Below are 12729 nucleotides of genomic sequence, written 5' to 3' on the forward strand. Positions count from 1 at the left end.
AAAGGCAAGAGAATTATCCCTTTAATGAATTTGTTTTATAAGGAATTAAGAAGGGAATTAACTGTTGATGAAAGTTATTTTCATTTTGTTTGGCAAAATGAAAAGAATTATTAATATGAATACTTAAATTGTGCTATTTGTACAGTACTTTTATAAATAATGTACTTTTAAAGAAGTGAACCAATATTTGTTAATGCACTGTGAAATGTTGAGTGTACCACAAATAGATGCTTCAGTAGGTGGGAAATCATAAAAAGAAGCTGGAAAGACTCTAAACATTAATGAACCTGCAGCATCCCGTGAAGTTAAGTAGATATGTATTTTAGGAAGTTCCACAACTCTAACCAACATTGCCTCTGACCAATGAATTGGTTTGAATCACAGGCCAAAAAAAAAAAAGATTTTGCCAATTATAATCTCCCAAAATAGATATTCTGCAAGTAAAATTTCAAAATCGAGTACCTACTATGTACTATTGTCAAAAGATACAAATAAGCCCTGATGCCTACCCTTAAGTAACTCATTCATTTAGTAAGGATGTTATAATATCACTGCTGGAAATTAGATTCTTTAAATTTCTTCTCTGAGCTGTGAGTTTGGCCTTGGGCTTACTCTTTATTTACTAACTACCTCCCAGAGTTTTGCTGATAGTAGGAAGTCCTCTTTTAATCCTGTTAATGCAATAATATCTTTTGAGGATAAAGGGAGTAAAAATATTGGAGTAGGAAGTTCTTTTACTGTCTCAATCTGCCCAGCTTATAAACTATTTTAGGCAGAGCAAGACTGTGTTGAAATATTGGCAGACAAGCCGATGTGAGGCTTTGTAATTTTAAGAGATTGTCATCTGCGCTGCAGATTCACAATGAAAAAAAGATTTATTATCACAAGAAATTAGTGGAATGGTACAGCGTATGAATGGCAGTGGAATTGGAGTTATATTATACCTGAACATTTCCATGCTTTAATCTGAACACTCAGTTCTTAAAAGGTATTATTGGGAATTCCTGCATGAAGAAATCAGCCTGACGTGAGAGAATGAGCCATTGTGGAGTTTAGGAAGAAAGAAACTAGGCATCAGCAGTCAGGTCTTGATGAGCTCCTGCTAATTATAAGTCTATTAATGGGCTCATATGTGCCCTCCCCAGATGTGAACATTCTTGCCATCATCTTCAGAAAACCTGGAGAATCCTCATTGTCTTCTCTGGGAAATCTGATGTGCTTGAAATGTAAGGAGGCAACTACTGTCTTCCTCTGAGCCAAAAGGTTTACTCTAGACATACTCTGCCAGGCCATGGTTGCTGCTCTGAACATGGCCAAGTTGTATAGGTTTCATGATTAAACTTCTACATTCAAGTTATTGTTACTCTGTTCCATAGTCACAGACAAAACGCTGTGTACAAGTGATCACCAAGGTTCGAGACGAGAGAGAGTCATTTAAATCCCATGGATAAGAGGGCTAATCATATACCTGCTAAAGACGTAAAGATCAGAGATATTGTCTCTGTGCAGGGTTTGGACTATGGCCTTTTTTCTATTTGTCTTTGTTTTTTCATCAATTTGGCTCTGTTGTGTTGGGTGTGAATCTGTTTGTGTTTATCCTACTGGGGATTCATTTAACACCTTAGGTATGTAGATTTATGGTTTTTATCCAATTAGGAACATTTCTCCATGATTTCTTCAAATCTTTCTCTGCTTCTCTCTTTCTCTCCATTTCTTATGGCACTCTCTGTGTGTCTGTTCATACTTGTGATATTGTCTGTGAAGTTCTGGATTTAGAAAGTATAAAACTCCAACCCATCCCCTATGTGCTTCCCAAGTGGGTGTCCAGGCTTCAGCTGGGCCTGGACTTTGCATGCCTCAGGTGGGGGTCTCCAGTTGGCAGGGAGGGGACTCAGGGTCGCATGGGCCCCCTGTGGCGGCATCCGGCCTCTGTGCCTGCTCCCACTGCCCCCACAAGAGCATAAAGCAGAGGTTAAGGCTTCAGAGTTAAGGCTTCATTTTTCTTTAAAATTATTTTTTCTCTGTCTCTTAGACTCAATCATTTTTGTTGATCTGTCTTCAAATTCATCTGATTCTTCTGCCAGTTTAAGTATTTTGTTGCTCTGTCTAGTGACTTTTTCATTTCAGTTACTGTACTTTCTAAATCCAGGCTTTATATTTGGTTCTTTTTTTGTAATTTCTATTTCCTTAGTGAAAAATCTATTTTATTCACTATTGGTATTATTTCATTAATTCTTTAAACATGCTTTCCTTCAGTTCTTTGCCTGTATATGCAATAGCTGGTTGAAATCTTTGTGAAATCCAATATCTGAGAACACAGTTTCTATTGACTTTGTTGACTGCTCTTTTTTCCCTGAATATGATTCATACTTTCTTATTTTGTTTTGTTAAACTGGATTTTTTATTTATTTATTTTTTTAAGCTCTTTATTGGAAAGCTGGATATCTTAGATAACATATTGTAGCCCTTTTGGATTCTGATTCTTCACACCCCATCCCCCCCAACAGGTTGTCATTGCTAATTTTGTTTGTTTCTTTGTTTTGTAATTTTGCTGGCTAAATCTGTGAAATCTCCCTCTTCTAGAGTATGCAACCTCTGATGTCTCTGCTTAAGGTTTTTTGTTCTGTCTTTCTCTCTTTTTTCCTTTCTTAGAAATAATTTTTGTTTTCATCTTGAAGCCTGCTTCCCCAGGGATCTGCCTAACTTAATAGTCAACCAGTTATTGAACAGGCCGTGCTCAAACACCTTTAGCCAGTGAGGCTCCTGTCTTCTGCCAATAAATCTGTATGAATAAGAAAGTGCATTATAAATTCTGGCTGCTTTAAAATCTACCTCAATTTTTACTTTCTGCTGGGTCTTTCTAGTCTCCACTGTACATGTATGCTGTCAGCCAAGAAAATGTATTTTTGCAGCCACAGTTGCCAACTCCAACTCTATTAGTCATGCATTCCCTGTTCCTCTAAAATATCAATGAACTTTGCCACTTTTCCAAATCTAGTGACCCTCCTTCAATTGTGACAGTCAAGTTTCTGGTGCATTGCCTTCTCTGCCCTGGAAGAACCTCTATGTTCATGGCAGAAATGTGAAATTTCTCAGGCAAGAACTATTATAGACTCCTACTGTTCTTATCCAAAGTTCATCATATTTTCAAACATAAGTGCTTTCAGATTGCTATATGCCTTTGGTTGATTCCCAGAGAGCTGAAATTATTGATTTTGTCAATTTTATCTAGTTTTACAGTTAGTTTTTGAGAAGAGGGTTTGATGACCTCCTCATACAGCTACAACCAAAAACTCTTCTGCATCCTCCTTTCTTAAGGATGACAAGAACATTCCCTCGCTGAGAAGGATTCATTACAGTTATTCCTGAAATCAGAATAAGTGCTGTAGATGTCAGTGAATTCTGATTGTTTTCATTCTGTGGCCTTTGAAGTTCTCCCCAACCTCCTCAGAGCCACCCCTAGGGGTCAGGTTGAGTGATGACCATGTTCTTGTTTGTTTCTGGGACTTAAAACAAGGGAAGAATTAATGATGAAATGAGCACAAAAAAAGAAAACCAGTATAGTTAAGTAGCTGAAGCATGACTTTGGAATCAGCTAGATCTGGTTTTAAATCCTGACTCCCAGTCCTTCAAAGCTAGGAAGCTAGATTGCTTTAACAACTTCACCTGAAAAATAGGTTTACAATGGTATCTACCTCACAGTATCCACAGGTCAAGTGACATAGATATATGAAATGCGTGCTGTCAAGGTCACAATACAGTGACCTCATGTTCAGCAGATAACTATTATTTCACAATCAGCTACCACTGAAAACTGGTACACACAAGTCTAAGTGTAGTGACAATGTGGTGAAGGAGCAAGAGCAAGGATTAGAGACTTTGGAGCATCTGCTACCCTCTCTCTGTCCAGTTTGATTTAGATGAGATGGTTCCCATCTCTAGGAATCCATTGCCTCCATTGCCAAATGAAGGACTCACATCAAATCATTTCTGAGATTCCTTCAAGCTCTCATACTGATAAAGTCTATGAATTCTTCCCTCTGGTTCAATTCAGAACACCATTTATTTGAAATTCATCATATGCTATTTTTGAGTATCTACCCATGGGCATGGGCTCTTTTGATTACTTTTGCTATATCCCAAACTATTAGACATACCATTGGGGATTTGAATATGATAATCCCTTCCCTCTATCCTCCAAGTTCTGAACCAATTGAGAAATAGATACAGGACATGTATAGGCACCAAATATCAACTTCTCCCCCTTGCCTCACAAGTATAAGCTGGATTGAAACATGGGGCTTTGATCTGATGTTAAAATGGATTTCCCACTCACTCTGTAGTGGATTGAACTTTCCCACCCACTTATCATAGACTGGACTCCTGCAAGCCTCACCCTTGAGAACATTGCCTTCCTCCATGTATTTTCTGCAGGAAAAGCAGAGAGAGAGAGCAAGTACATGAAGTGGCCAATCGCCCAGAGTGAAAGAGACATACATTCTCAAGAAAGGGAAGTGTTAACTTCTGATAAAAATTCCTCCTCACATTTTCCTGGATATTACCAATCAGACAAGTCAGTCTTTGCCCTGTGCATACACTAGAAGTGACCTTCTAATTGCTGGTTTCTCTTTCGGAGAGAAGAGGGGTAATCTTTAAACCACTGGAAATATTAATAAAAGAATAAATGTTCCTTTTTATACAAGGCAAGTGCCTAGTAAATATCAATCAATTCCCTTGTCTCCATTTACATGTAGAAAACATGTTTGTCACTCTTTGCCACATCAGGAAGTTTATTCATATTGTTAGGATATTTACTTTAAATTATTTATATATGGTCACACTTAATGATAAGAACCACCCCACCCCCCTTTTTGAAAAGACTAGTCCCCAGAGAGCCTTTATCTGCCTGTCTTAGAGTCAATTCTGAAAGAGACTAAACATGAATAACTATCACATCTAAGCCTAGGTGGTGCAAAAGAAAGCAGTTCACATTTAAGGCCAATAGCATAGGATGGCTAGTAAATGTGTGTGTGTGTTTCTGCTTAGCCACTGTTTAAATCTGTTATTTACAAACACATTTTTTGCAGTACAATCCTATTTCTAAGTGAAATCTTAGATATAACTCCGATACAAAAAAAATTTTAAAGTGCACTGCTTTTGTTGAAGCTGCAGTATACACCCAATAACATGTAGTATAATACATCTCTGCCTTGTTCTGCCTTGGGCCCCGGGGAGCAAGTAATGGCAGAGATGGAAAGAAATCGGTCTTGTAGTCAAGGACTCTTTCCACCTCATTTCATTATCTGCTGAAACATTTGGGGATGGGATTCCAGCCTTATCTTCATCAACATGGAAATAGCTCACCAGGAGAAAGCACGGATTTCTGAAAATTTCATGGTCTTTGTGACTCTCCCTGAGGAGTAATGAAATCTAGAGTCTTGAGTTCTAATCTTGGCTTCAGCCCTAACTAGCAAGTTTTTAAAACCTGTCATATATCAGTTTTCTTATCTATAAGATGGGGATAAGAGTAAAATATCATGTGAAGTAGGTAACTTTGCTAATTGTTCAATAAATGATGGTGATTTTAGTGATAATTATTGTTGTTATTGTTGTAAAACAGCAAAATTTAAGTTAAGACACTGGTTCTCAATTATAGGGTTTTATCGGTTGAATTGTGTCCCTCAGAAAGATATGTTGAAGCTCTAAACCGCAGTACCTGTGACCATGACCTCATCTGGAAATAGAGTCTTTACATTTGTAATAAATTTGAGGTCAAAATTGCAAATCAAAGCTACAATGAGATATTATCGCACACCTTTTAGGATGGCTATTATTTAAAAAAAAAAAAGTGTTGAGGATATGAAGAAATTGGACCCATGCATAGTGTTAGTAGGAATGTAAAATGGTGTAGCCACTATGGAAAACAGTATGGAAGTTTCTCAAAAAATTAAAAATAGAATTACTATGTGATCCAGCAATCCCCCATCTGGATATATATTGAAAAGAATTGAAATCAAGATCTCAAAGAGATAAACACTCTTATGTCCATTGCAGTATTACTTATAATAGTCAAGATGTGGAAGCAACCTAAATGTTCATTGGCAGGTAAATGGATAAAGAAAATGTGGTATATACATACAATGGACTATTATTCAGCCTTAAAAAAAGAAAGGCACTGTAATACCCAAGGTCATCTGGGTTTTCCCCTATGTTATCATCTAGGAGTTTTAGTTTTGCACTTGACATTTAGGTCTGTTATTCATGTTGCATTAATTTTTGTGAAGGATGTAAGGTCTGTGTTTAATTTTTTTTTTTTTTTTTTTGCATATGCACTTCCAATCATTCCAGGACCGTTAGTTAAAAAGACTTTTTTTGCTCAATTGTATTGCCTTTGCTCCTTTGTCAAAGGTCAGTTGACTATGTGAGTCTGCTGGCTCTCTACTCTGTCCCACTGATCTATTTGTCTAGTTTTTCACCACAACATACAATTGTTGCTATTATTACTTTGAAAAAGCTCTTAGATCATATACGAGTAAGAAAACTAAAAGTGGTCATTTACCTTCACTTTTTCCTTCTTCAATGCTCTTCCTTTCTTATGCAGATTCAGGATACACTGCCTTGATTACTGTGGCTCTATAGTAAGTCCTTAAGTCGGTTATGTGTCAGTCCTCCAACTTTGTCAATATTAGATACTATACACCAAAGGCAATTCTGACCTATGTTATTTTACTTCTCTCTAAAGAACTTCTTTTAACATTTCTTGCAAGGCAGGCATAATGGAAACAAACTTCTCCAGTTTTTGTTTGAAAAAGTCTACTTCTCCTTCACTTTCGAAGGTACAAAATTCTAGGTCAATGGTTTTTTTCTCATAACACTTTAAATATTTCACTTTACTCTCTTTTTGCTTGCATGGTTTCTGGGAAGTTAGATGTAATTCTTATCTTTGTTCCTCTGTAAGTAAGGTGTTTTTTTTCTTCTGGCTTCTTTTAGGTTTTTTTCTATATTTTTGATTTTATATAGTTTGAAAATGATATGCCTAGGTATAGTTTTCTTTTGATGTTTATTCTGCTCAATGTTCTCTGAGCTTCCTGGATCTGTGGTTTGTTATCTGACATTAATTTGGGTGAAATTCTCAGTATTTTTCAAAAATATTCTCAATATTTTTCAAATATTTCTTCTGTCCCTTTCTTTCTTCTCCCTCTGGTATTCCCTGTATTCCCATTACGCATATGTTACACATTTTGGAGTTGTGTTACAGTCCTTGTGTATCCTGTTCTGTTATTTTTCTGTTATTTTCTGTGTTTATTCTCTTTGCTTTTCAGTTTTGGAGGTATCTATTGAAAAATCCATAAACTCAAAGATTCTTTCCTCAGCTGTGACCTTCTTGTAAATAAGCCTGTCAAAGGCAGTCTTCATTTCTGTTAAAGTGTTTTTTGTTCTCTAGCATTTCTTTTTGTTTCTTCTTTAGGATTTCCATCTCCCTGCTTCCATTGCCCATCTGTACTTGCATGCTGTCTATTTTATCAATTAAAGTTCTTATCACATCAACCATCATTGTTTAAATTCCCCATCTGATAATTCCAATATTCCTACCCTATCTAGTACTGATACTTGCTGTCTTTTCAAATTGTGTTTTTTGCCTTTAGTATGCCTCGTAATAGTTTCTTGATAGCCAGTCGTGAGGTACTGGGTGAAAGGAATTGATGTAAATTGGCCTTTAGTAATGTGGTCAGTCTTTTAGTGAGCCTGAACCTCTGGACTGGGAATGTCACATCTGTTTCAGTTTTCCTCCCCTCTTAGCTGGAACAGGATGACTAGAGTGGGCTGGAGTTATTTATTCCCTCCTTCCACATAGAAGGTGGGGGTGGGCAGGAGCTTAGTTTTTCCCTTCTTTCACATGGAAGGCTAGAACTGACTGGGGTTAGGTATTTTGCTTCCCTTAAGCCAGATACATTCTGCTAATACTTCAGCAGGTTAGGTTCTGGTTGACTAGTTTCTCCTGAAGGTAGCCCTTGTTAAGAATAACAGAGTGCTCTCGGGTAGTTGAAAATGGTTTCTTTTCCCTTCCCACTGCTAGAATCATGAGGGGATACTTTTCCCCTGATATTTATTGTGAGAACCTGGTAGAGCTCCAGGAGGTAAACCCACAAAAATGTGGAAACACACCCCCAAACCCTCCCTCAGCCATGACTTGGTCCCCTGGTGTTTTTAACTCCTAGAACTGGCCACACTGAACCTTCAGATGTTTGTCAAATACAGTTCAGGTTTTTCCACCCTGACACTGGTTCCCAAGGCAATTTCCACTCATGACTCTCTGCTCTGGTAAGCGGAGACTCCCTTTATTCACCTGTGTCTCTCTCCAGTCTTGAGGGCAGCCATTTGTCCTATGTCCTCACCTCACTTATGGACCCAAGAAAAGTTGATGACTTTTCAATCTGTTTAGCTTTTTACTTATTAGGATGGAGTGGTGACTTCCAGGTGCCTTACAAGCTGACCCAGAATCCAGAAATCCCAATAGCTACTATTTAAATATATTTATTTTTTAAACAAAGGAATTTAAATAAAAATATAAAGTAAATATTAGTATCAGTAGTAAATGGAAATGGCCCCAAATCTAAAAGTGTGGTAATGAAAGACTAACATCTGGAAAATGTTGCTTTATGCAGCATGTCTACACAGGCACACCTCATTTTATTACACTTCACTGTATTGCATTTCACAGATGTTATGTTTTTTACAATTTGAAAGTTTGTGACAACCCTGCATTGAGCAAGTCTATCAGTGCCATTTTTCCAATAGCATTTGCTCACGTTGTATCTCTGTGTCATGTTTTTTGGGCAATTCTAGCAATATTTCAGACTTTTTCATTTATATTTGGTATGGCAATCTGTGATCAGTGATCTTTAATATTACTATTGCAAAAAGATTGTGGCTCAGATGATGGTTAGCAGGTTTTAGCAATAAAGTATTTTTAATTAAGATATGCCCATTGTGTTTTTAGACATAATGCTATCTCACACTTAATAGTGTTAACATGAACTTTGATATGCACTGGGAAGCCAAAAATTTTGTGACACATTTTATTGCAATATTCAGATATGTGCTTTATTGCAGTGGTCTGGAACTGAACCTGCAGTATCTCGGAGGTGTGCCTGTATATATTAGACTCTTCCTAACCACTCTGTTACTTTGCCTCTAGACCAGCATCCCAATCCAGCTCCTGGGGAGAATGTTTAACTGATGAAGGCTGACTATGCCTGGGGTGCCAATTTCCTGTGCTTCCTAATGAACTGCTGGAGGAGACTGAGTAATGGGGGCCTCTCCAGAGATCAGTATTGTGCTAATGAGCACGTGAAAACCCTTCAGGAGGCTGATACACTTCACAGGCTAGAAGCGAAGAGCAGAGTCTTTTGAGGATTCAGAAATAAAGAAGACAGGCTCTTAAGAGAAGTATTACTGAGTATTTTTCTGAGAACCACTCGTTCCCCATGACACATACACTGTTGTGGATGCTGGAAGCCCTGTTTATATTATGTGACCCATCCTCTTTAGCTATTGTTTTTATAGCAAGAGTTGAAAACCAACTCAAGTTGAGCCCAAGTTAAAAATCAATCCCATGGAAACTTAGAATGAAAACATGAGACATTATTCAGTTTCTGTCATCTCTTGAACTAGAAGGACATTATGAAGTAGGGAGCTGTGCTATGATCAATTCCTCCTATCTGCACAGGAAACCGGAAGTTGGTCCACAGAAAGGGAGGAGAATGACACAAGAATATAGCAAGGAAAGAGGATGGAAGACCCTGTAGGCTTATAGGGAAGTTTATGGTTAATAGTTCCTGGTTCTAGTTAGTTTCACTTACCAATTGCTGCACAGATTAACTCAAAACTGTGTGCCTTAAATAACAACCATTTCATTATATCCCATGATTTTATGGGTGAAGAATTAGGGCAGAGCTTGGCTGGGAGGGTGGGTCTCCCACTTCATGTCACTGACCGAAGTTACTAACTGGTATTCAGCTGGCAGACAGACTGGTCTAGAGGGCCCATGATGGTGCCTTGGTGAGATTGGCAGGAAGTTTGGATTCATCTGGAAATGTCTACCTGACCGTCTACATGTGGCCTCTGTAACATGGCAGTCTCAGACTATTCAGACTTGTTTTAGAGTAGCTCGGGATTCCTCCAGAAAATATTGCAAGAGAGAGGAAGTGGAAGCTGCCAATCTCTCAAGGTCCCGGGCTAGAAGCTGGCATTGCATTCTTTTCTGCCCCAATTCTACTAGTCAAGCAATTCACCAAGTACAGTTTAGATTCGAGGGGGTGGAGAATTAGACCTGATCTCTCAATGAAAATATTACCGAATTAAGTCATATAGATCCTGCTTGGGCCCTAGTCCTGCTGAGGTTCTCTGCCTCTGCAGGGGAGGGTTCTTTTCCCCTTTGGTTCTGAGTAGGCACATAACAAAACTAAAGGTGAGATGGACACAGCATTATCCAGTGGCCAAAGAATGGAGAAGCGGGAACCAAGTTCACAGATCAACTTCTCACCCACCTGGCAAGAGGGATTTAATTTTAAAGAATAAAGACAAAGGGAGGAGAAGTAAGGCCAATGGTGGTGAGGCATATGCTTTAGTCTATGGGGAAGGGGCAGTGCTTTTGCTAGGGAGTAGGGTGCCACCCCCTTTTTATCCTTTTTTGGTACTTAACATCTGGTCATGGCCACTGGTAGGTATATCATTTAATATGCAAATGTAGTAAAACCAACCTATGTTGAGACTCAGGGTCTGTTGGAGGTCAGATTCATAGCCATCTTGGTCCCAGCAGGTTCCATCTGGGGTGGGTTGTTGTTGTTTGTAGCTCCCTTTGTCATCTTTTGACCCTTTAACTTAAAATTTTATGTTAACTCTGGCTAAAGGTGGGGGTTGGCAGGTTTTGAGCAAAGGCCTGGAGCAGCTCTGGCAACAAAAAGATTAGAAAGGGAATTCTACCATCCTTAATTCTGCATGATGGCTGGCTGCACTCGGGTTCCCTGAGAACGCTGTGTGCCTGCACAGGAAATTGCCCATTTGGGGTAGGCTCGTTTGAACTACTTTTAGTTATTTCTAGTTGTCATATCAATGAATGAGTTACAAGGACAATGCTTCGTATGTGGTTGGCCCTCAGAAACTCTTTGAATGTGAAAACTGAGTGAAAAACTGGAGATTCAGTAGAAAATGGGTTTATAAGTTTAGGCTCTGCCACAAGACAGACCAAGATTCAAATGCTGATTTTACAACTTTCTAGTTTTGTGACCTCAGACAAGTTACTTTGGTTCTCTAAGCTTCGGCTTCCTTGCATGCAAAGGGGTAGGGTAACAACGCCTACCTAATTCATTGATGGTGAGGAGTCAAGTAAGATCATAAACATAAAACTCTTAGCACACTGCCAGGCACATAGGAAGCACCCAATGAATGGTGCCATTATTCTTTTCATTAATTGTTATTGTCAGAGTTTCAAGTCAAAGTAATATAAGAGAAAGGTTATATACTCAAGGAATATAGCTGGAAGACGGGATATTTCTTTTAACAGAGAAATGATATTACAGCTCTGAGCATTAAATTAAAATGAAAGAATGGTAGAGAGTGTGGTTCTATACGTTATTAGAGAGGAAGAAAATAATACAAATGAGAAAATTTCTAAAGCAGAGGTCAGGTTTGAGACAGACTTTAAAGGATGCACTAGAATTAGGCAAATGTAGAGATGAAGGGAAAGAATTTCAGGCGGGTAGAATAGCAGAAACAAAGATAAGTTTGGTAAAAACGTGCTTTAAGTTTTCAGGAATGCTTAGTGGACCAGTCCAGCTGCAAATGCTGTAGGAGGAAAGATGTAAAGAAGGTAGGTACCCAATGGAGTGAGAGCCTTGAATGCTGAGTTAAGGAATTTGAAATTTATACTTAAGACTGGGAAGTTTCTTGGAAAGTTTTAAAATAATGTTTAGTAACAGTATATTAATCATCTAATAGAATATAAACTTGTATGAAAAGAGAAATTTTTTAAATGGAGACTATTTTTGAGATTTAGGCTCCGGACATAATAAAGATGAGCAGCAATGGCGGCCTGATGGGAGAGCAGGAAATGAATGGATGGTGGGCATGTAAAAGATGTCATACAGGCCACCCTGACAGGGCTGACAGAGCTTGTGACTGACTAGATGCCAGGAAAGGGGAGGAGATAATGATGTCACCTGGGTATCAGTTCTGTTAAGACAAACGATAATTGCCCCATTGACAGAAATGGCAATTAGAGAATGTGGCTAATCTGGAGCAAGAGAGAAGATAGAGGGAAAGAGAAAGAGAGAGAGAGATGCCTTGGATGAAAGGACAAAGAGAAACTAAGAGGACAGAAAACATTAATAAGGTACAAAACATCATCGTGGCTTCGACCTTCAAAGGAGAAAACATATGCTAAAGGCCATGAATCATTCAGCCTAGAAGGGCAGGCATTTACACACTTGAGTGAGAGCTTTTGAAATAATGGGTCCTGTGGGAGAATTTATAATCCCTAATCCCAGAGAGCTTCTGTTGTGATTTTCAGAAGCATTTCACCAGAAGCTAGGCATTAAACTCACAAGGTGAGGTGCAAAACTATGGGTTTTCCCCCCGCCCTCTCCCAACATTTATTCACATAAAAGCAATGAGATCAGTTGTTATGCGAGGAGTCTGACACCTAAACTCTTCTATTGCAGTTATATG

Source organism: Hippopotamus amphibius, chromosome 1 (genome assembly GCF_030028045.1).
Source record: "Hippopotamus amphibius kiboko isolate mHipAmp2 chromosome 1, mHipAmp2.hap2, whole genome shotgun sequence".
Lineage (NCBI taxonomy): Eukaryota > Metazoa > Chordata > Mammalia > Artiodactyla > Hippopotamidae > Hippopotamus > Hippopotamus amphibius.